Source organism: Lichenostomus cassidix, chromosome 7, assembly GCF_008360975.1.
Source record: "Lichenostomus cassidix isolate B80296 chromosome 7, HeHo_3.0, whole genome shotgun sequence".
Lineage (NCBI taxonomy): Eukaryota > Metazoa > Chordata > Aves > Passeriformes > Meliphagidae > Lichenostomus > Lichenostomus cassidix.
In genome coordinates this window covers 6,972,771-6,996,234 of record NC_139488.1, presented here as the reverse complement: position 1 = coordinate 6,996,234, position 23,464 = coordinate 6,972,771, and the positions used below count along the sequence as shown (strand labels likewise).

Here is a 23,464-nt window from a genome sequence, read left to right as displayed (position 1 = left end):
TCTGGATTGGAAGATGCCTCTGTAAAGCCAGTCTTGTAGGATGGGGCTGTTGTGCAGCTGTGAGCAGCTACAGAAGATGTCCATGCCCAGTGTGCAGGTGCTCTCTATACACACTGAGCGTGGGGTTTGAACACCAAACACCGTGAAGGAAGCAGCCGCTGCTGCTCGGTTTGGCAAGAGACAAACTAACTTAAAAGATTTCAGGATTCAAAGTTTCAAAGTAATAGGACTACCTTAAAAAGTAATGTAGCCTTTAAATATAAACAGTTAAATTAAGGCTGCTATTGATGAATTTAAGGCAACATGATGTGGTCTTAAAGGATTGTAAGTCCTAGACCACGTTTTCTTAGGGGATGTGGGACGCTACCTAAGGGAAAACGTATTTCCTGACAGCGTGGGTAGAATTATGTTGAACCTTCTGTAAAGCTCTGTGTTGTAGAAGCCAGGAAAAAAAATATGCAACTCAGCTTTGCTAGATAAATCCTTGAATTGGTGTTGCTTTCTTTGTTAGAGAATAATTCTTCAAAAGGATTGTTAAGGAATTTTAGTAGGACTTTTGAAATTTAGGTTTTAGTAAATGTGTGTTTTACACTAGAAACAATCTCAGCATTTATTTATGATCACTTAGGATGTAAGAGTTGTTTTTAAAACACACACAGATAGTGTGTCCACTTCATAGTCCAGGAATCAGGAATTAAAAATAAATACATATTGTTGCAAATTATTACATGGGCACTTGTTTTCCCAAGTCTCCATAATGGGATAACAAAACATAAACTAATCCAGTGGGTGATACTGTAAAGCATTAAACAGAATATCAGAAGTAACAGAAAATGAAAGAAGATACCTTGTCTCATTTCTGATGCTTGAGACCATGCAGGATTTACAGCACATGTGGCAATTAGGAACATGAAACCAGAGGTGAAGTTGAAAAGACAACTTGACAATGGGAGAGAAGAATATGTAACCCAAAGGTAACATCAGACTTTGGAAAACCCATTCCTTTAAAAAACAGCTGTTGTCCCAACTTGGTATTAAATAGCCATGAGGCTTATCTAAAGATCAAAAGACATGCACCTGATATTAAAATAGAGACAAGATTTAAACAATAAAAAGAAGCCTGTATTCTCATCAGGCACATTAGAAAAAAAGGTTTAAAACAAAATGTTGCCATCAGTTAATTAGTAAAACAGAACAGGATTCTTAACTAACTGGGAAAACAAAGGGTACAAGACCTATGAGCAGTTGACTGCCAGTTTAACAACTTTTTGGAGCAGGATTACTGTACTGTGAGAATTGCAGAAGCGCAAGGCTTTCATATTCTCAACTGCACACCATTTAACCAAAGAGCTGGTTAGAAAAAAAGAAAGCAAATAAGGCAAATTGTCATTAGCCCTTTAGTCTTGTACAGAATGAAAAAGGGTATGAAATGGGTCTATTTGGTAAATTAAAAGAACAAGATGAAAATCTTTTCTGAATTACAGACTTTGAAATGAATAAAGATAACATACTGTGCATATTTATGCTGTCTGTGTCCTGCTCTCTCTGTTTCCATTCCTGATTTCATCTGCTGTTGGTTTCCATGCTGGCAAATTACTTCATGTTCTGAGCTGAAGACATAAAGTCATAATTAAAAATTATTCTCTTCTTTTCTCAAAGGGAAAGTACTTCAACTTTATACTCTTTTTTATATATTCTGATTTCTGCAAATTCCTGTAATGGGGAAAAATGACACTGTGTGCCATTCCTAAGTGCACTAGTAACAGTAACATTTTAAATACTCTAGCCTTGTTCTTGTCACCATTAACATGATGAACATGAGGCCCTACAAAACCTATGAACTCAGAGCATGTTTTATTTCTGCAGTCACAGATACATGGTGACTACATTATACACTTACACATGCTATACAAAATAGAAATAATTTATTTTATTCCCTCCATATTTCCCTCCCAGTATTCCCTGAAATAATCTGCTGTCATGAGACTTCGATTTGAACTTTAGGAACTCAATAATGAGAGTGCTTCAGACACATCAAAATCTTGACTGCTTTATGCTATAAAAACTGTTCATTATTTATTTATATTGTCATGCAGTCCTATAGTTACCTAGTGAGATTATTAACACTTGTAAATCTAAATGAGCCATCAATACTGCATGCCTGGATATTTACAAGAGAAAACACCTGATTCGTAAATATTTCTAGCTGTTTAGGACGAACACACAGACCAGCACTGTCAGTGTGGCCTTATTTCATGGAAGAAACAAACATAATAAGGAATGTGTGTCACAGAAAAGGAAACTGTCCCTCTCCTATGCAAAACATCTTCGTAAATATGTGATGTGCTATGTCCAGCTCATATGAACATATTACATTATGTTAAGAGAAATTTCTACAGAAGTATCAGGCAGCTGCAATTTAGCTCTGTGTTTGTTAGTTTGACTACAGGGTCACTACTCCTTACCCCATGTTCTTTCCTTCACTGAAGGTGTTGCATGGTCAGAAACATACTTTATTTCACTTAACACTGTACTTTTACTGATGAACCTCAGTGCACCAGGGAGTTTTCTGCAAAGTGCATTATGCATCACTTAGTACAAGAACATTATTTCCCCTATAGTGGATCAGACTAAAGGCCCTTCCAAACTCAAATTCTAGTCTGAGCAGTGACCAACAGCAGATTCCTCAAGAGGAGTGTTAGAGCAGGGCAATTCCAAACTGATACTCTCCCAGAGTAAAACTGCTTCTAGCAATTTACAGCTAAGGGATTTCCTAAGCAGCAAGCAGTGTTTCTGTTTTAATATCTTCCAAATGGGATTTTGCTTGCTTTGGTTTGTTTTCCTTGTGAGTTCTCTGGGAAAATTCTGAACCTATACAAAGAGCATTCAGAGCATCCCATGGCAAGGCCCATGGCCTTGGCAATTTGAATTTCATTGTGGTCTGTGAAGAAATAATCCTTTTGTGTAGCTTAATATTGGCGCTTATTCATTTCGTTCAATGCCCTCTAGCTCAGGGCAACACAGAATCATTCTTTATTTATCTCTTTCATTCTTCTCATTATTTCATAAACCACTCAAACTTTTCTCCAGCATTTGTCTCTCAGGCTGGGGAACATTGGTCAAATTGTTCTCTAAACAAACTGCGATCTCCAAACCTCCTTTGCCAACTGAGAGACACAGGTATGAAATTGCTGTGTGCTCAGGCACAGGGGCTGCAGAGAAACAGAATGTGTCCCTTCCTATTTTTCCCCCAAAGGAAGGGAGTTCAGCTGGTCACCTGTATGGTCACTGTTTTGTGGACAGAAGATTGATCATGCTGGGAACATGAATTACCTTCTAAGATAAATTTAGAACTTACTGAAAGTAACAGAGTGGGCTGGGCAAGAAATAGACAGAGAAGTACTGGAGTATTTAATGTAAAATAAACCTGAACTTGTTCTTTTCAGAACCATCAGAATTGTTTTCAGTTATTCCTTGTTTCTTTCATGCTGTCTGTTGTTTTTTTTAAATCCTTAATCTTTAAAAATTATAATACCAGATTATATAACCCTAATAATCACACAACTGCTTGAAATCTTTATGTTGCATAAACAGAATGAGTTTGGACAATATCACTAGAACGTCTAGAATATTTTATTTTGCAAAATGTACTGGTTTGGTTTTGGTTGTTGGGAATAATTGGGCTGAAAAGGACTCAGATTACACATTCAGCAGAAGATACTAAAACACAAAAAAATAATTTTCTGAGAAGAAAACCTAACAAGAAACATTGTTATTGTGGGCTGTGTATTTCAACATTATATAACCAATTCTTTTACTCTATTCTTTTAAAATACTTCTTAAATTTTCATTTGCTGCTCAACTCTTAAACTTCAGTCTACTAATGAGCTAAGGCTTCAGCAAACTTCATTCATACTGGACAAAGCTTTCATATCATCCCTTCTCTCTGTGCACTGCCCCAGCTGTACTTCATCCTTTAAAAAACTGTGTTCCTAAATAGATATGGACATTTCAGTTTCAAACCTTATCTGTTCCAATTCAGTTCTCCATTTCAGGCTCTGGTGCATAAGGTCGATGTTTTTTGAGAGGTTTCAATACCAAAATGATAACTTAATGCCAAAGTTGGACAATTTTAAGTGAGCAGAGAATCATCCCAGGCTGTAAAAGATAATTTATCACAAACAAGTCAGCCATCACCACCTTACCTGCCTTTTCCTACATTCGGCCAATTAGAAATTAGTGTATACAGAAAGAAAAAGAATTTCAAAATGCTGAATGAATAATGAGGCTCAGATCTCTGTCAGTGTATGGATTTGCTCAATTGCAACTTAAACACGAAGAGATGTGTAGTTTTAGAATTGTTTGCTCCTCCAAGGTTGTCAAAAGTGCTAAGTTGTTTATATGAGACAGTGCTCTGCATTTTTTATTGAGATTGCCTTCTGTAAGTGCTTATTGCCCTCAAAACAGGAAAACTAGATAGGAAATTTTTTATGGCTGAAATTAGGAAAAGATATTTTGGGAGTCTAATGGATTACAGAGGACATGATCCTTGCCATCTGAAATCGATAATGAAATATCATGTCACTACAAAAATGATACAGAAATGAAAAGATACAGAAGTCCAGTGCAGCAAAGGCATCATAACAGCAACCTTTTAGTTTTGTGGTCTTTAAACAGGGAGTTCATTTGCAAAAAGTAAATTTCAAAATTTCCATCTATAATATGAAAATTACGAGCCCATTTGTGCAGGATAAAGTGACAGCCTTAATTGTAATGCTAAAATGATTAAAAAAATTTAAACTGTATCTTTATTCTATATAAGCTACTGGGATGTAATGCTAACAAGAAACAAAAATGTCTGTCTCAATTATATTAAAAAATTTTCTGTGTCATCTTTCAAGAGAATAATTTTTACTCACATTGACCTAGAATTCAGTTTCTCAGGTTTTGCATCTTATTTTGTTTCTCCATTCTGTCTGCAGATTAACATACCAGAGAAGCTGCACATATCTTGAGTTTGTCTTGTTTAGCTTTCCCATATTTCCCCCTAATTCTGTAAAACCAAGAAAGATATTATGTTTACACAAGGTCCTAGCTCAGCAAAGCTTTTGCACTTAATATTAAATACCTGAATAATCCCAGTTAAGTCAGGACAGTATTTCATAGAAGTGCTACATATGGTCTAAAGCTACATATGGTCTAATACCTTCTGGATTTTCATCTAATGTGTTTAGGCTAAATTTAACATAACCTAAAAGGTTAAAAGTAATATTCTAAATTAAATACTCTAAACTGAATGTCTATTAGGATATGAACATCTCTAAGCAGAAAAAAAAAAGTGTATTGAAAGAATGGGACCAAAATATTAATATAATGATGTAGTTTCACTAAACATTTTGTTGGATGTCTCCGTGAAAAAACCTGCAAGAAGAAATACGTCAGCCTACAGGATTATTCTGTTTTTGGGTGCAGAGAGCACTTAGCAGGCAGCAATGCTGGACTACAACACAGATTACCTAGAGTTATCCCTTTGAGCTCCTGCAGAAATTGTTCTCCATATACAACACAATCAGCAGCAAAATATAAACACAGAATCTTACCAGTAAAAGGTGTCCTTTCCTATTATTACTGTTCATTTTGTATCCTGACAAGAGACTAAAAAGGAGGCTAAAATAAAGGACTGCATTAACTATCAGAGAATCATAGACTATCCTAGGCTGGAAGGGATCCACAAGGATCATTGAAGTCCAACTCCTGTCCCTGCACAGGACACCCCCAAGAATCTATCCATTTTGTAATCCATAAATTCATAACTGTCCACATGGTAACTTATAAACACGCACAACAAAAAACATGGTCTAAGAGTCTTGAGGATTTCCCTGGTGCTCTAATTTGGTAAGTACTTGAAAGAGAAAAAAAATTGTGGCAAAAAGGAAGTTAAACCCTATGGATTTCTGAATGGCAAATGAACACCTGAAGGAAAAGTCTTGCATGGAGTACACAAAATATTTTTTCTCTCCATTTAATCCAAGGTTTTTGGGAAGTATGCTTTGTGAAGGCCAAAATGCTATTAGCAGAGACCAGAAGGAATGAATAGAAAGGTCAGTCATGTGCAGCAGCAACAGTTTCTTCCGAGAGCCTCCTGTTTTGGAGGACTCATTACTTTGCTCTCTCCCATCACAGTCTTTTAAATCAAACTATGTCAGCTGCATGGCTACCTTCCATACATTCTGGCTTTGTAGGAACAGGGATTGCTGGCTTGCCAGAGACGTGAGCTGAAGTGTGGGAAGGTTTGTGTCTTATAAAATAATTGAGCTGTGCCAGAGAAAAGTAATAGCCAAAATCAGAGGAGTGAGTATTTCTTAAAATGAGTAAAGCAGGGAAATACCTACTGGAGAGGCTAAGAGCTCTTCCCAGCCTCGCTCACACAGAGCTGCAAGGCTGTGATAGGGGCAGCTCCAGCCACAACAGTGGTACTCCAAGAAATAGTGAGCTACTCTCCCCATTTTCTGTTGTGATGCTTCTTACCTGACTACTATGCAGTCCAGATAACAGCAAAAATTAAAGAACTTAAAAGTATACTTTAATAATTAATTGGGAACCTGGCAGCATCACTAGCCTTCTGTTTTCATAGAGGCCAAAGTGGAAAGGCTAGAACTGCCATCATGGTCTTACACTGACTTTTAGGGTTCCTTCACTGTAGAATCTCAAAGTGTATATATTGATAATTCTTCCAAACATCTGTGTTAGAGGTGGAAGAATGGAAGAGCCAGGTTTTAAATGGGATACCTGTGCTAACCAAAATATCAGGTGGAACAATAGGCATAGATGTTACAGCTTCTTCTCAGTCACATGCTTTGTTCCTAGCAAACTCTACATTAAAACTCATAAAACTAATGAGGAAGGTGTCCATGGAACTCAATAAATACAAATGAAACAACCCAAATTTACAGCAATCTTTTGTTTCACTTGGTCCATCAAAAGTTAGTCTAAACTATCATAGATTTCTAAGAGAAAAAACTTTCAGAATGGTATTCTGAACATAGGTAGAAGAAGATGACTAAAAGGTGTCTAAAGAAAGAAAACAGAAGCAAAGATAGAGTCAAAGAAAAGATATCAGGAAGTCTGAATTATTCAGAGGACTTCTCTTTATTCCTCTGAAGACTTCAGCAAGTAAAGTCAGTCTTCTACGTTTGTAATCGATTGGACTTCTGTTACTTTTTGGCTAAGCATATCCAACATCATGGCAGAAGAAAGCAAGTAGAGACAATAAAAGGAAACAGAACTATAAATACTTACAAAACATGTATCTAAGTTTGGAATAGCAACACTGTAGAATACATAAATAAAATACATTTCTTCTGTATTTCATAAGTAATGACTGGATTATAGAGCAGTATGCATAAAAGATGCCTTTAGCATTTATAAACTGGCATAAAGAATTTAGTTGTTATGGGAATTTTGTCATGAAAGTACAAAAATTACAGTATCACTGTTTTGATTTAGTTACATAACAGTCAACTGTCCCATGAAACTCTGTTAGAAGTCCAACTTCACCTTTTCTTAGTCTCTGTCTCCTCACACATGACCAAACTTGGGGCAAAACTGAATAAATTTTGTTGTGCTTTGCGTTTAAGCTTTGTGTTTTCTTGCCAAACAAATAAGCTTTGTTTGGCAAGAAAAAGGAGATAGTAATAGAATAAAAAAATATAAAAAAAATTCCACTCATGCCCTTGTCCAAGATATATGGAGGTAACTTCCCAGTGGTGAAGGAAGAATGCAGCATCCAGCTCAGCCTGACAGCCAGCAATTCTTAGTGACTTGAACTGAATCACGGTCTACTGTAAAAGCATGGAATGGCAGCAAGGAACTAAAGTCTATCTCACTTTTCAAAGAAATGGAATACCTGAACAGCTTCCCTAACTTGAGCAGAGCCAAATGTCTGCCCACAAATCCTTACCTCTGCATGGATTTCCACTGACATCACTGGACTGTGTAGGTAATCGTCCATGCAAACAGATTTATCTGCAGGTTATGGGCCAGAGTTCGTGTCTACTGACTTGTCTGGTTTGCTGTATTCATCTGGGAGACCTTTCCGTTTTGGAATTAAACTTTTCTGCTCGGGCCCCAGAAATTTTCCCTTCTCATTCTTCTCCAACTGAATTATTGGGATGGAAAATGCCAAAGGGAACAAGATTTTCTCAGTATCATACTTCATGAAGCAAGATTTTGGCCTTATCCTACACCCACCGAAATGTCGCTACATATAAAAAAGGACAGATATGTGAACAAGAAGAACTAAACTCAGATTTTGACTTTAAAAAACCAAATATTGAAGAGAGATGACAAATGCTACAAATACCCTTTCAATACCTAGGCTCCAGCACTTTTGTTAAACAGCATCCCTGAAAGAAATTCTAGTCCTATTGTTCCTTCCTGTGTTTCCATCAAGGCAGTAAATCAGAATGTGCTACTTGAAAAGTTAGTTAGAGAAGTCCAAGATATTTGATGGCATTTGCAGAGATTTGGCTTCTACTTAAATTATATACTATATTTAAGTATTTATCAAAGAGATATCCATGCCATAATACACAATAATTTTAAGCAGTATTAAGAGAAAAAAAGGTATTTTATGAAAATAATTCATTATGATTGTAATAAATTTGGAATACAGTTTCCTAAATGACAAAATAAGGTTTCTTTCATTTATTCTTAAAAACCCCATAACCAAAAAAACTTCAAAGCCACTCTTCAGGGATGCTTACGCCTATTACATGCAGACAGAATGTCTTAATGAGAGAAAAGAGAATAGAAATGTTTTCCTTTGAAGATCTGACCAGTTTTACATTCCTGAGTGTCTTGCCTATGATCTCAGAAGGTAGGATGCTTCCAAAGGATTTTTCTTTGAGCACTTAATTTCTCCTGTAGTGGAATATCATGAAAGAGTGTTTCTGTTTTCCCGTTATGTGTCTGATAATTTTAAGTTAGAAATTTGTGAGCAGTAAAAATTATGGGTGTACTTTTAGAGAGATAAAGAAAAAAATGCTATGAGATAATCAGAATCTCGTACTGTGCATGACCTCTGCAGTTCAGATGCCCTTAACAAATACCTGGATCAATCCAAACGCTTGCCTGAATGCCGCAAAAATGTCAGCATTCATGGATACCCTGACTGACTGTTCACTGTCTCACAGGAATTATGTGCACAGCTGTGCACATCACTTGGAAGCAGGAAGGGCTACAGTGCAAAACATGAAGTTTGCCTCTTGTTGATTGAGCAAAGAGTACTTCCATTTCCTCTGGCTCTGTACTGTATCCAGAGCATTCTGGGTGTGTAACTTTGAAGGTTCATGCCCTGGTAGCTCTCTCCTTCTGGCACAGGCCTGGGTGACTGTTGTTCTGCAAGTGCTGCTGTTCCTGTCTCACTCCCATCTGGCCAACAAGTTATAGAGACTCAGATTGCCAGATTACAACTGTGTGCTGTAAAAGTGTGGTTTTTACATTTAGGTTGCTTGGCCAAAAGTGTCTGTCATTCTCCAGTCACAATAACTGCTAAAGGCTGAAAAAAACAGAATAGAGGTGATGGTTATATTTGGCTGATATAAGAGCTTTCCTATACCTCTGCTATGGTCACTTTTAATAGCAAAAAAAGGCAGTAAAACTTGTAGTGAGTGGGAAATCACATGTAGAGGTAGACTTAAGCCACAGGATTCACGCTTGTGTTATATTTCAGTTCCTTACCAAATTTGAGAATGTTTAGCTCTGTGACTCAGCTCATGGTGAAGCAGAGTAGAACCAAGACTTTCAGTTCGTCACACAGTAGTCCATATGAAGACGAAAACCAGGGGCTGATCTCTTCTCCTTTGCACTAAAGAGACTTAATGAAAATTACAGTGGTGCTGAGCAGGAAGGCATTGTGAAGGCTGAAATTAACATTCAAATCTGTCTCTTCCACTCTATTCCGAAGAACAAAACTACCTCACAACATCAGATCTGATGTAATTATGTTGTCATGAGGCAGCACATCAAAGCAGTAGCTGTAGCTTCAGCCTGGTTTCCCCTTGTGTTTGCTTCTGCTGTACTTAGGGTAATAGGGGTGGTTGAAGGCAGAAAAAAAAAGAAATGCTAAGAGAAATTGGTGATAGTTATTGAGGATATTCTAAGTGATGGAACCTGAGATTATTTTTTTCACAGAAGCTTATTTTCACTCAAATATTTTAAAATTAATTGCTTTGTCTTTGTCGTCTTCCATCTTGCTTCAGAGGAATTTCATAGGGCCTGCCTAGAGCCAACATAAATCAAGAAGCCTCATTTCCAAGTGTCACTCATTTCCAGATGTCCTTACAGTCACCAAGTAAGGCTGACTACCGTAAGAAAGTACAGTTGTGTATTACAATAAACAAACAACCAAACATGATGTATTCTCTGGGAAAAATTTAAATGGAAAATTACAAATGGAGAGAAGCTCTGAGAATTTAGAACATATTCGGTCAAATTTGGCCACCTAAGTAAGAGTAAAATACTGAACAGTTGTGAACCAAAGTCCTTTTATTCATTTCTCAACTAGTTATTGACACAAGATAGACCAATACAGAGCAGATGCATACATCTGTTCAAGCGCTAGAAGCAATGGCCTGTATGGCACATTTGAGAAGCCACATAAGAGGGAATCTTGATCACAGTATATATGCCAAAAATCCACAATGTTGAACAAAATTACTGAGACAAAGTTTTATCATAAACATCACATTGTGTAAATAGACAGGAGAGAGAGAAGAAATGGAAAAAAGTGCAGCGGAGGGAAGGAAACCAAGACACTTAGAAACACCAAGAAACATGGACAATGGCATAGAAATAATGGCAAGAAACACAGACAAATTAGATTTGTAGTAGTTTTGCCTGTTTTACATCTGAAATTATAAACCTTTACATAATATTGAATCATGCTAAAATCTAGTAAAATTAACTTTTGTTCCAAGTAGAAAGCTATGGCATACTTAAATGTAAACAAATTAGAAATAATTCTGATTTCTTAGGAGAATGATTCTTTGTGTCCCACATAGCAGCTTTGAAATATGTACTTACAGGAGAGAGATCGCTTTTCAAGGGGAATAAACAACAGAACAACCTAAAGAGATTTAAAGCAGTATTAGTTCTAGGAACAGAGACAAGAATTTTGTTTTGGGCCCCTGAAGAGATCTTTTCCAAGTTAATACAGAAAAATAATTGTATAGATTTTTTTCTCACAACTTGATTTACCAAACAGACTTCAGAACAAAAAAAATATTCAGGTAAAAACCAAAAACCACCACCAACAACAAAAAACTCCAAACACACAAAACCCCCCTAGAAATAGAACATGCATTGCTTGAGGGAAATGAAATGATGCTGGAACTCAGACGAAGTAACAAGCTACATGGGAGCCAGGCAGTCACTTCTCTCACTCAGGGTAAGAAAAAACTCTCAGTGAAATTGTGTGTATCTTGCAGTACAAAATCAAGCCCTAAAAATTTTCAATCTTGTTTTAACATAAATTTTACTTCAAACACTCATAAAAGATTTCCCTGGATTTCATTGGTGTTCATTGAAACTATGAGGCCAATATTGGACTAACACCACAGTGTGAAAACAAAATCCATCTAAGAGCTTGAGAGCTGCAGCAAACTAACTATAATTGAGTTTGGATGGCAGTAGCACTTCAAAAATAATTTTTTTTCCCATATATATGGCTTGCATCAATATTTAAAACCAACAAATTTTCTGAAACCCAAGTTTAGCCGCAAAGTTTTATCTTTTTATTAAGACTGATTTGGGCTATTGCCATTTTCACTGTCAGACAGGTGGACCATAACAATTTTTGTGCCTTCGTCTTAAATAATGATTTATATAACTTAAAATGTCATTGCACTGACTGAATGTTTTCTATTAATGCTTGATATACACATTACTTTTTCATATCTACTATGCAGAGAGGACTACAAGTAGAAAGAACATTTTATTGAAGTGAACACTGTTCTCTCAGCAAAGGTGTCTTCCTACTTGCACAAATGGCAAAGCTGTGGAGGCTCCAGCAGGAATAAACCAAGAGCCTTTGGTATGTAGACAAAAGCACTAAAGAAGCGCCAGGCAACCCATGCTGAAAGTGTCTCCCTGGGCAAACAAAGGCATGATAAGGAAATGCAAAGCCCATCTGCAGCACTCTACCTAACACAGAGCAGAGCCTTTCCCAGAGCTTTTAAAAATAAACCTGTATAAACAAAAGTCAAATGTGATCCCCTACAGAATGTACGTGTACTCCTGCATGCATGTTCCATACAGTGATAGGCAACACTTTTGGCCTTGTTTAAAGCACCACAAGTATTAAAACTTGAAAGTTCTCAGCTTCCAAGAACATGGTATATGTGCTGCTAGAGCACGCACTGCACTGGGGCTGCCTTGTGTTTAGTTGTTCAGCTGTCTAGTTCTTGGAGCAAAATCAAGTCTGGGTAGAAAACAGGCTCTGAGCTATCCAGATAAAGGCAATTCTGGACATGCAAGGAAGAAATGCATAAGGTACATAATGAACTGTAATATCAAACAAGAGGACTCCTAGGTGAAAATTGGCAGCCACTTCCACTCTGTCTTTTTTCTTTAATAGAGCTTTTGTCTCAGATAGCTCCCTTTACTGAGCTCTTTCTTGGGGGCCTAAGCTAGTTAAGATGATATTTAAATTTTGGGTCATATGACCCCATGAGCCATCAGCGTGGTGTTCGAGAAACACATGAGGAAAGTATAGCAACAAGAGAAGGAACATCAGTTTGAATTTCTGGCACTGTCTATGTTTTGCTGATATGGTAAAAGTTTGGTCTCCTGTGGTCCTGCCATTCAGCAGGATTCAGTACCCCAAAGTCTTCCAGCCTCCTGCTGGCAGCAGCAGGCTAGGTACTGAGCAATTCTTCCTAATGTAAAATCAGAATTTCCTTTCTATACAAAAAAACTCCCTATATTTAACTTGAGCACTGGAAAATTAATTAAATTACTATGTGCTACAGGGTCATACAGGTTTACAACATTTTTGCACGCTTTTTACAAATGTCTTCTAAATTGTGCTTGCAGTTTTAAAATTAGTGTTTGATATATGGACATATGCAGTACACAAAAAAAGGGGATAGGACAGCTTACATTTGTGAGATGAGTTTTTAAAAATTTTGGTGTGCTATTGTCATATTATTCTGAAAGCAATCTTGTACATACTCAAATAACGTTATGTAACTGGACCACACGAACAGAGGAAGGTCCATCACCATGTTTGGAGTTTGTTCATATTCAGAGCTGGCCTCACAGTGAAATCCAAAATCAGAAAGATTTAGACAGCTTAGAACAGCCCTCATATAAATCACACAAGCCTCTTAAACTCTGTAACAAGCATTGCTTGTTCAGAAAGCTAAAGTGTTTATTTAAAGCTGCATGCACATACATGAAAAATTCAGACCATATTAAATACCCTATTTCATATCCTGCTTTGCTAATCAGTTATCTGTGTTGGATGAAAATAATTGTTGATTTACTTGTTGAACTTTGCTTAAGACATTCCAGACTGAAGCTAATACCACAAGTAATACAAAATATGAAAGGCAAAGTAAGCAGACTTAAAAAAAAAAAAAAAAAGTACTCAAGACTTTGCTTTGCTTCTCAAAATTAGTCACGCAGAAAGTGGTCTGATTCTCGAACCATGTTTTTCTTACTTCTAGCCAAATCAACAATTTGCATTATTCCTAGTGTTCAGCATGTGAAGCAGAGCACACAGATGTATGCCTGTCAGCTTTTCCAGTGCAACACACAAATATTTTCCTTCCACACAACTAGGTCCTTGACTCAGTGTCTTAGCAAGCAGACGTTATTCATTATAACACAACACAGATGTAATTCAGATCTCATTTACATTACTTTCATTCAATGAGTCAAGCTGCACATTTAGATGAACAGAATTCCATGTCCATATTACGTTTTATGGAAAAGAATGGAAAACTACTGAGGTTTTTTAAGGGGTTAGACAGATGGCTTTCTCAGCATGCCTAACCTAACTGCACTTCATTTAGAGACCCTACTAATGCTGTTTACATCTATTTCTAATGGTGCTATGACATATTGATTATAATCTTGGAGATATAGGCACGTTACCCCATGCAGCCTTTCTTATCATTGTGCAAACAACAAGGTTATTTCCTCTCCCTTAATTTAAGACCATGGAATAGTCTGGGTGGGAAACTATTTTGGTTTTGCTTCTTTTGCCAAAGACTTATAATAATAATGGATAAAATAAAAACAAGAAGAGAATTAGTAGTGAAATAAGTATAAAAGCTAAATCAATCTTTGTTTATTAGGAAAAATTCCCTCTATCCAGCAGAAGACTAATATTTGTATTACCTCTAGTTACTTCTACAGCATAACTATCATATACTGAGTTTAAGTTATTTTTAGCCATGGCTTTGAGTAAAACTGGGGCTTCAGCTCTGCTAAAGTCAAAGTAAATACCACCCTTACCCTCTGCTATTATTTGGGTTTGACCCAATCTGAATTTAATCAAAGTCTCCTTGAACTAAAAGGCCTTAAGTCAAGTTGGAAAACCTGAATTAATTCATGAGGATTTGTGCCTAACATGACATCAGTATGTGACATCAAATAATTCACTTTCAGAGAGTTTTATAACATTTCTGTGCTTCCACTTGCAAGTATGAGGATCAACATTCCTATAATGAAAGATGTAAAAGGAATAGGGTTTGAATATGACACTGCAAAGCAGTTCTGGGAAGGTAGACTACAGAACCCAGCATCAACAGTGCACAGGCACAACTGGCAGCAATGTGAGGCACAATTGTTCCAAAAGGCACAGAAGGACTCATCACTTCTTTGGACATCAGCTAAAGCCCCTGAGCCTCGACACTCAGTGTACTGCATATCATCTGTAAAACAGCAACCACCACAGATGGTTAAGACTATCTGAAAGTCTTTGTGGTATGAAAGACTCTTACTACTTCCAGCATGGAATTTGGAGGTGAGCACCAGACAGATTCAGTTTTGCTGCAGCTCTCAAAAGCAGTTTCTTGCTCTCCACCTCCTTCCTCTACTGAACATGACAGGTCTGACTCTAAACTGCCCCTGAGGCATATTCCCACCCTCCAGCACAGTCAGGGCTCCCACAGTGCACAGAGCTCCCTGTGAGATAGGCTCAGCCCATGTGATACTTCCCTATGATTTAAGACAAACTGTAATTTTCATTCTATTTCATGCAATACAGATTCACGGAATTTCAGGAGAAGATGGGGGCCCAGAACAGTTCCATAAACAGCATAGCACTAGGTTTTACTGGTTTGAAGCAAAAAAAAAAAAAAATTTTTTTTTTCTGGATCAGGACCAGCCAGTGTCAAGTGCTCTACAGTACATCAGGCACCTCTCAGACTCAGTAAGTATTATGTAGCTGCTATAATCAGGCTACAGTAAATGCAACCCTGAGGTCAAGCATTTCCATCTAAGTATCAAAGATGCTTCATTTAAACTGAGTGGAATTATTTTCAATCTCCTTATGCCAAGGACAATAGCTGCAAGCTAAAAAATTTGAGTGATTGCTCTAAATTGTTCTGCAGAGTGAAAACCTGCCACAGGTTATCAGCTTCAACCACGCACAAATGTGAGCAATGTATACAATGCACCAGATGTTCCTTCAGGTGTTCCAGGGGAGGGAAAGAGAGGATTTAACCAAGTATTGATTGTACCTGGCAGCTGAAGATCCTGTGGATCCTCACAAGCGTAGCACATGCCACAAATGGGAAGGCTCAGTATTATTCTCAGGAGGGACTTGGGTGGCTCATCCTATTGGTAAGGATGTGGAAAGTGTGTAAGAAAATGGTACCACCACACTACTTAGGAGAGACAGCAACCCAGATGTGGGGAAGCACCTGAGTTACAAATCCATATTGCATCGTAAATATAGACCAGTGAACAATATGCTGAGCTTCCAACTGAAACCCAAATCATAAAAGTAAGTGAATGGATAAAATAATGAAATCCACAACTAAAATTCCCCAAGGCTCACAATAAAATAGGCCTATTAGTGAATTTATTACTGCTATTAAAAAAAAATAAGGAGGTCATATATCACTTTTCACTTAGAGGCACTCTATCCTACCTTCATTGCCTATTTTTACAGTGTTAATATTAAAAATTCTGGTTATCTAAACACAGATAGTCATCCATAAGCTGCTAAAACTGACTGCATAAAGTCCTTACATTTTGTCTTAAGTAAGCAAAAGAAAATTAGTTCTTAAAGACATTGGATTTTTACATTAAATTTCCGTATTTGAATAATGTTCCACACCAAAGCTGTCACATATAGCTAGTTTAAGGTATGAAAATCAAATCCTGCACAGCAAAATCCTGTGCTAATGCCCTTCAGGAGCTCAAATAGACTATCAATCCCATCTTCAATTGTATGTTAATATTAATTTAAACACTCCGAAATTGAGAAGTTAACAAAGAAGGTCCGTAACTGGTAAGACCAACCTAAATCACCCCTCAGTCTTTGCATAAAATTTTCTATCTTTGAAAGCATTAGAAAGGAATACTTAAGAGTTCCATTTTCACAGACTAAGGGGTAACCTCTGTACACTCAAGGTTATTTTCAGAGGAAAGATTTGATGTAACATTACCCTTCAGTCTTCCCTGGCAGATATTTCATAACGTAAGCCTATAATCCAGCCTTATGGATTGGCAAGCAAATGTTAAGCATGCTGTTACCTTTAGGGATTTAATTTATAAGGCCTAGTAGAAAGAAGTTTTTCTTTCTTCAGGACTGTTTATCTTTCCTCAGACAGCTTCTTCAAACATGAAAACATGATGGCAGAAGTTCCAAACCTAGATTGTGTTTACTTCTCGTTTTGCAACTAATCAGTTTATGGATTAGTCATAAACTGTAGGGGCTCCTCTGTCACTCCAGAAATCTGCGTGTATGGTAATGTCTTCAGAATTTTTCAGTTGTAAAAATTAAACAAGCTTAAGATTTCTCAATTTTCACCCACTGGACTAATGTGTGTTAAGTGCCTTTTGAGTAAGGTAGTTTTATGTTTCAATCATGAAGATGTATCCTGTCACACTCTTGCAGAAACCATACATTTGGCCAGTGGGTCACAGCTAAACACTACGCCCAAGATATGAAAAGAACAGGGAAGAATAGATTTCCACCATACAATAAAACTGCTCTATCTGATCAGAACTCCAACTCTTCTGACTTCCATCTCCCATACTAGCTGGTGTCACTTGCTTCCAAGAAAAGCATAAATTATTCTTGCAGAGCAGCTACAGAATAACAAACCATCACATTAATCTCTCCTCTTCATTTGACATTGCCAAAGCTTTGTTTATATACAACTGTATATAATTCCTTCCAAACCTTGTTTCTTGTTGTGCTGTATTGTAAATGTTTTGATAGCTGCAATTTGCTTCCAAGACTATTGATTAAAGTCTGTGAAAAATTTATCATCCTTCAGTATGTTTTTTACTGAAATTTTAAGTAGAATATTTCGGGAAGCAAATAAAAAATTTAAATTCAGTCCGTTGAAAACTGCCTATAGTAAGACGTTGTTAGTAGCTCTTCCTGCATGCCATGCAGATGTAGCTGAACAGAATGGAAGTGGTACTCAACTTCCATTTTGAGCACTGCCTATTACTACCTTCAGCAGAGTAATTAATTCACTAAGAGCCTGTTTTAGTACTTTGTACATAATCGTCATTTACATGAGTTTCTACACTATTTAGAGCATTAACAGTTAAACAGTAGAAAGGGGAAAAATATGAATATTTTTATTTTTGTAAAAATATCAGATGATTCTCTGTAATAACATAACATTAATCCGCTAAAATCCCAGGTATACTTCTCGCAACTGCTTCTCTTTGATAGTAACAATCAGAGTAAATATGTTTGCTCTAACTCCTCTCTAGCTATCCACCCCACTTATAATTCCACTGCCTTCAGTGGGCATTCTCAAGGGAGTCTATCCTGTCACTTGCACTAGAGAGGTTGGGTTTAGTGATATATTTTTTTAACTCAGTTATATATAAAAAGTCTCATTTTCTCAGTTGCAATACTCTTTGACTTTGTGGAGAAGAGAGAGTAAATTTGGTATGTAGGCATGCCAAACACCATGAAATTTGATGAAAGAAAATTCAATTCTTTCAAATTCCCCTGCATTAAATACAGAATGAAATTTACCTACCACCAAAGGTATGAAAAGGATGAAGGGATGATAAAGAAACAAAAATTAATTAGTTGCAGAGTACAATCGTGTATCTACAATTGTATGTAAAAGTGCAGCACACGCTGAGTGGGTAAATGCGTTTTTTGGAATATCATCCAAATGAACCTTTAAAAACTATCAGAATTACACACCTGCATCTTTCAAGCAGACTCCTTACCTAAAAGTTGTACCATTAATTTTGTCAGATAACATTTGCGCTAAGGACTCACACAGCAGGTAGATATTTGATATCTGAAAGAAGGGAAGCAGTGTCATATTCACAGCAGAATATCCTCTCCCAGAACTGCAGACCTCAAAGGAAAACCACCTTAAGCACCAGAAACTCATCTTGGGTCTGATCTGAATCAGCCTCAACACTTTAAATTGTTATAAGCTGCAAAAACATACGGAAAGACATATAAAAGAGATACTGTACACTGACAACTGGACATTTTCGCAGACTGTATTAAAAAGATTTAGTATTTTAAGGAAAAAACTATTTAACTGTCTGTTGGGTTTTCCTTCATTCAGAAAGGATAATCTGAATCAGTTAGAGATATGTATGAAGTGAAGAGGGTGACTCACAGCAATGGTATAATGGTTAGCAACTGTCATTTTGAGCCCAGAAGCTCTTAGTGATAGGAATCTGAGTGCTACTTAGTTTTGCTTTCAACATAAACAGATGGGATAAAATATAATGTGTTTGGATTTACTGTTGTGAAATCACAGTTTCTCTATTTAGAAACCTTTTTCCACTGGATGACATTCTTCTTTCTGTTAGCATGTTGTGGTCTTTCTTAGGTTGGTTCATTTAATTTTTTTTTTTCTTCTGCTAATTTCTTTTCCATCAAATTCCAGAGTTTTTTTTTCTGGTTAATACTAAAATGCATTAAACACCATCTCCTGATGTTCTAACCTGGGATACTACATCCAACATGTCTCTTCCCTTATTTCCTAAGCTTTAATATTCATACTTGCTTCTCAATCTCTCAAAACACTCTTATTTCATAGAAAACTATTGTGCACTCCTCATTTAAAATTTATGCTGAAGCTTTCATCTGCATGTTGTGGTTTTGCCCGTTTGCCTGTACTTCAGAGTAAAACATCTCCTTTCCACAAGTGTGAACAGAACTTAGGTGGCCTGCCAGAAAAGATCGAAGTGAAGTGGGTTTGGATGCATTGATAAAAAGGAAAAAGCACTCATAATAGTTTGGTGATTGCTTCCCTTTTTCTTTAGTGAAATAGTTCTCAGAATCCAAAGAATACCTATTTATCTATATAATTTTCTGTAAGCTATGATTGTTATCACAGTAGATAATGAAAATTTTCATCTGTAAAAAGAAAGCAGTTGAGTTCTGAGCAGTGTTTCTGCTTTGCCATGTGACACAGAAGTTGTTTTTTATGATAATTCTAAGATATTATCTTAATAATTAAACAAAAAAATTCTGTGGGTTTTTTTTGTTCATTATATTAAGCATTCTTGACAGTCTCCAAATTTACCTTACAAAAAACTGGAGACCCTGATAGAATTTTTGAAACAAATTTTATCCAATGGTCACATAAAATGACTGAAAGTTGAACTGAAATATGTAAGTGGAATCAATCACCCTCACAGGTCAATGGGTTAATGCCATTTACCTCAACAGACTAAGATATGCTTTAAAAATTGGCTTTTTAGAAGAAAATAATTTAGGCTATGAGAAGATACATTAGATTTCAGAAAAAAATAAGTGGATGTAAGTGATTATTTCCTCTTCTAAAAAGTCAGATATTCTCCTTTACGTGTGAATGCTTCTTCATGAGAAAGTTCAAATATATTTCTTTTAATAAATTATAGCCCCACTGAAGCAGTAGACTAGATGTAAAAAAAAGAAAAACTGAGTCCCTAGGGATAGATAAATACTTATATTGCAAAATAGCTGCATGTCTGGTACAGTAGTATGTCCTTATCAGGTTCAGATATTGCTAAATTGATGCTTCATTTTGTGCTGTTTTATCCCCTCCTGCTTGGCTTTGTCTTTTAGAAACTGTAGGTTCATTACCCATTTTAAGGTCATATTATGTCATCCCAAACCAGCAGGATTTAAGCATAACTATTCTATATTACCCAAACCTCAAAATAATTCCATATATTTCTAATTTTACATTTGTAAAATAGTGCTATTCCTCATAGCATTAATGTTTTACAGAAGAACAAGTGAAGTAGATTTTTATGATTAACATGAATTAATAGGAACAATTATGGTCCCCAAACTAAATTATGGAACAGCTCCTAGCACAAAATAACAAGTAGAATGCATGACTGTATTAAACAAGAATTCCCATTAGCCTTGTTTTGCTCCACCTATTTTAGGACTTATCTATTTTTATAGCTGTTTAAAAATAAATACCGCTTGTTTACTATAATAGCAAGAAATAGAGCAACCCAGAATAAAACAATAATAATAATAATAAAGGCTGGATAATTTGTATTTAAAATGTAACTCTGGCATGCCAACATTTGTACAGTTGGTTTTTCTTTTCCAAATTCCAACTGGCTGTGCTGGAGAAGACTATCAATGTACCATCTTACAGAGGATTACTCAGAGCCATGAAAAACACACCAGGTACGACAAAACCAAACAAACATCCATTAGATCTTTTCACTCTGGATATCTACTTATGTATATCATATTATCTGCTTATATATCAACCTATGGCTGCTTCTTGTACTTGGAGATATTTATGTGATTCATGCTGCCCAGCAGACAGCTGGGATTTAATTTTTCTTTTCCCTCAATTTCTAAGCAGCACTAGGTGCATTCTCATAAACGTTTGTTATTAGAGAGACCAAGACCTGTCTCCAGTTTTGCCAAGGTACATGGATTTTTTTCTTTGCACACATATAGCTGTTTGGCCCCCTCTTTTCGTTCAAGGCTGTTATAGACCATTTGGACTCTACACTGTCATATTGTAGTTTCCTGATGAAAAATTTAATGCTCTATGATTAGTACCATGATTTTATTTTACTAGTTATGCTTTTTTTTTTTTTTTGTCGCAATTTGCAACTGTGAGGTATGAGAAGATCTCTGCATATCTGATTGTTTGCAGAGAGAAAGTCAAGGGGGAGGGAAGGGGAGGAAGCCCTGAATTCCAAAGACAAGTACCACCATAAATAAAATGGGAGCAAAAGTTCTCAACTTCTCATTTTCCCTTGGTTCATGCCTGCCCAGAAATTATGTATAATGCTAATATGAACTATGCTAATGCATATGTGTTTGTAAGCCCAGCCCTTTGGGAAAATGCGATATTCCTCATGGCCCATTATCTGAAATGAGCTCACCACAAAACTACTTGGGCTGCTTTTAGCTCAGGGAGAAATGACCAGAGCATGGCTGAATTCAGATAGTTCTAAAAGGTGATTAATCCTCACCAGCACCAATCTTTATTCGTAGTTGGATCAAATGAGTTACTACCTGCTTCCAGCCCCTCCTAGGTTCAAGAAGAACTCTTTTAAGATGTTTTCACTTAAGGTCTGGGACTTTCAACAGATATTACAGACTCATCACATTTGCATTATTTTTCCTTTCTTGCACGCCAAATAAATGGAAATTTGGACCCATTTTTGTACAATGCCTTCCCCCAGCTGTAATTTATAAATCTTTTTCAGAAGACCTGTGTATGTTTGTTTTGAAATCATTGTTTTCTCCTAAACTCCCATTAGACTTTGCCTCAGGTCAATGTATCATAATTTTCATTTTTGTCAGTTATGCCAGTTTGATCATTCTTCAGAAAATTCATGTTGCTGTAACTTTTTTGACCATTTTTACAAACTTAAAAAGTAGAAAATTTTGAAAACCTGACCCAATTCTCCACTTCTGCATCCTATCATTTGATGAACTTGCGTAAGACATTTCTACAGATTGTATTTACCGATTTTCACATTTACTCTATAGATTGCCCTTCAAGTATTAATTATTTTTACATCTGCTTTCCCTTCACTCTGTCTCCCCTTATCACTGTCTGTATTCTACACTTGCAGAAAGGTTGTGAGGTTTGCCAAAGTCTAAAAGAGAAGGCAATGACATTAGCTCATTTTCAGGTTCTTTGGGAAAGTTAAAAATTTCTGCTTATTTTAATCACAACTGATGAATTCTGATATAGGATCAAAGAGCTACACTGAGTGACACAGACACATAGAGAAGACATCAATCTGCAAGCACCTGCATCCATCTGACTGGCTGTCCTGGTCATGGTTGAATGGTCCTGCTGCTTCCCAGCTCTCCAGATCTTTGCTGACAAGGTGTGAGTCTTTCTTGACTTAGTTCAACATGCAACTAGCTTGTGAGAAATCTCAGAGGAGGGATTTCTTGGAAATCAGGATGAGAGAAAAAGCACAGCAGCCAAGAGTCAGACTGACCTAGCTTTAAAAAACTTGCATTTTACTTGTGAAGAGGCTGTATGAGGTCAGCTCTGTGCCGACTGTCAGCTGGAAGTAAAGCACCATCAATCCACAATGTGAACAGATCTTATGGGTGCTCCATGTCTAGCTTTATATAAAATCAAAATGACTCTGTTTAAGTTGCTCATGGTTTTTAATTTTTATTTCATAACCTAATATGTTATGCATCCCATAAACAGTGCTCCTACCATTTATAATGTGTTGTAACAGAACTCTGCAGAAAATATTTCAAGCAAGAGAAGATTTTGCTGCTTGTGGTATTTTGCAATCTCCATTAACTTTAATGACATTTTGTTGTTTCTTAGCAGCATTTGAGTTATGTAAAGAATGCATTTCTGCATCTTATGCTTCCTTGTTGGAAGCTATTACAAATAGTCAGTGGATGCAAAAGACACTCTCTCTTGACCAGGGAACTAATTGTTATTGATGGACTACTGTAGGAAGCCAAATTCGGGGCTGGATTATTCTCAGCAGTACTTGAACCAGCCTTTTCTTTTTCTTTCATTCTTTGAATATCTCAAATGACAATCCTTCCATCACTTTCAGATGATTATTTCACCCTCACAAAAAGAACCCAAACCACTAGTTTAAAAAAAGGCTACAAAAATCAGAAGTTTTTTATTTCATCCTGAAATAATAACATTGATTATGGATATTCACAACAATTCCATGGAACTCATTTTATCCTTTGAGCCACCAGGAAAGAACTTACAAATTTTGGGGTTTGGCTGACCTTGACAAATTTAAAATTTGA

At 36.5% G+C, this 23,464-nt stretch overlaps 1 long non-coding RNA gene across 2 annotated transcripts in view; it reads right to left on the bottom strand.

Moving 5' to 3' along the window:
- Positions 1–604: 604 nt before the first annotated feature.
- The window catches only part of LOC146434447 (uncharacterized), a 68,465-nt gene continuing 45,605 nt past the window's right edge, over positions 605–23,464 (bottom strand). The window contains exons 1-5 of one of the 2 annotated variants that reach the window (XR_014853387.1): positions 7,961–8,256; positions 4,920–5,053; positions 4,024–4,158; positions 1,512–1,610; positions 605–1,055 (exon numbers count right to left, since the gene is read on the bottom strand). This is a non-coding gene — a long non-coding RNA (uncharacterized LOC146434447). Of the gene's footprint in view, positions 1,056–1,511; positions 1,611–4,023; positions 4,159–4,919; positions 5,054–7,960; positions 8,257–23,464 lie in introns of those variants that run through there. The other variant, XR_014853388.1, reaches the window with a different exon arrangement.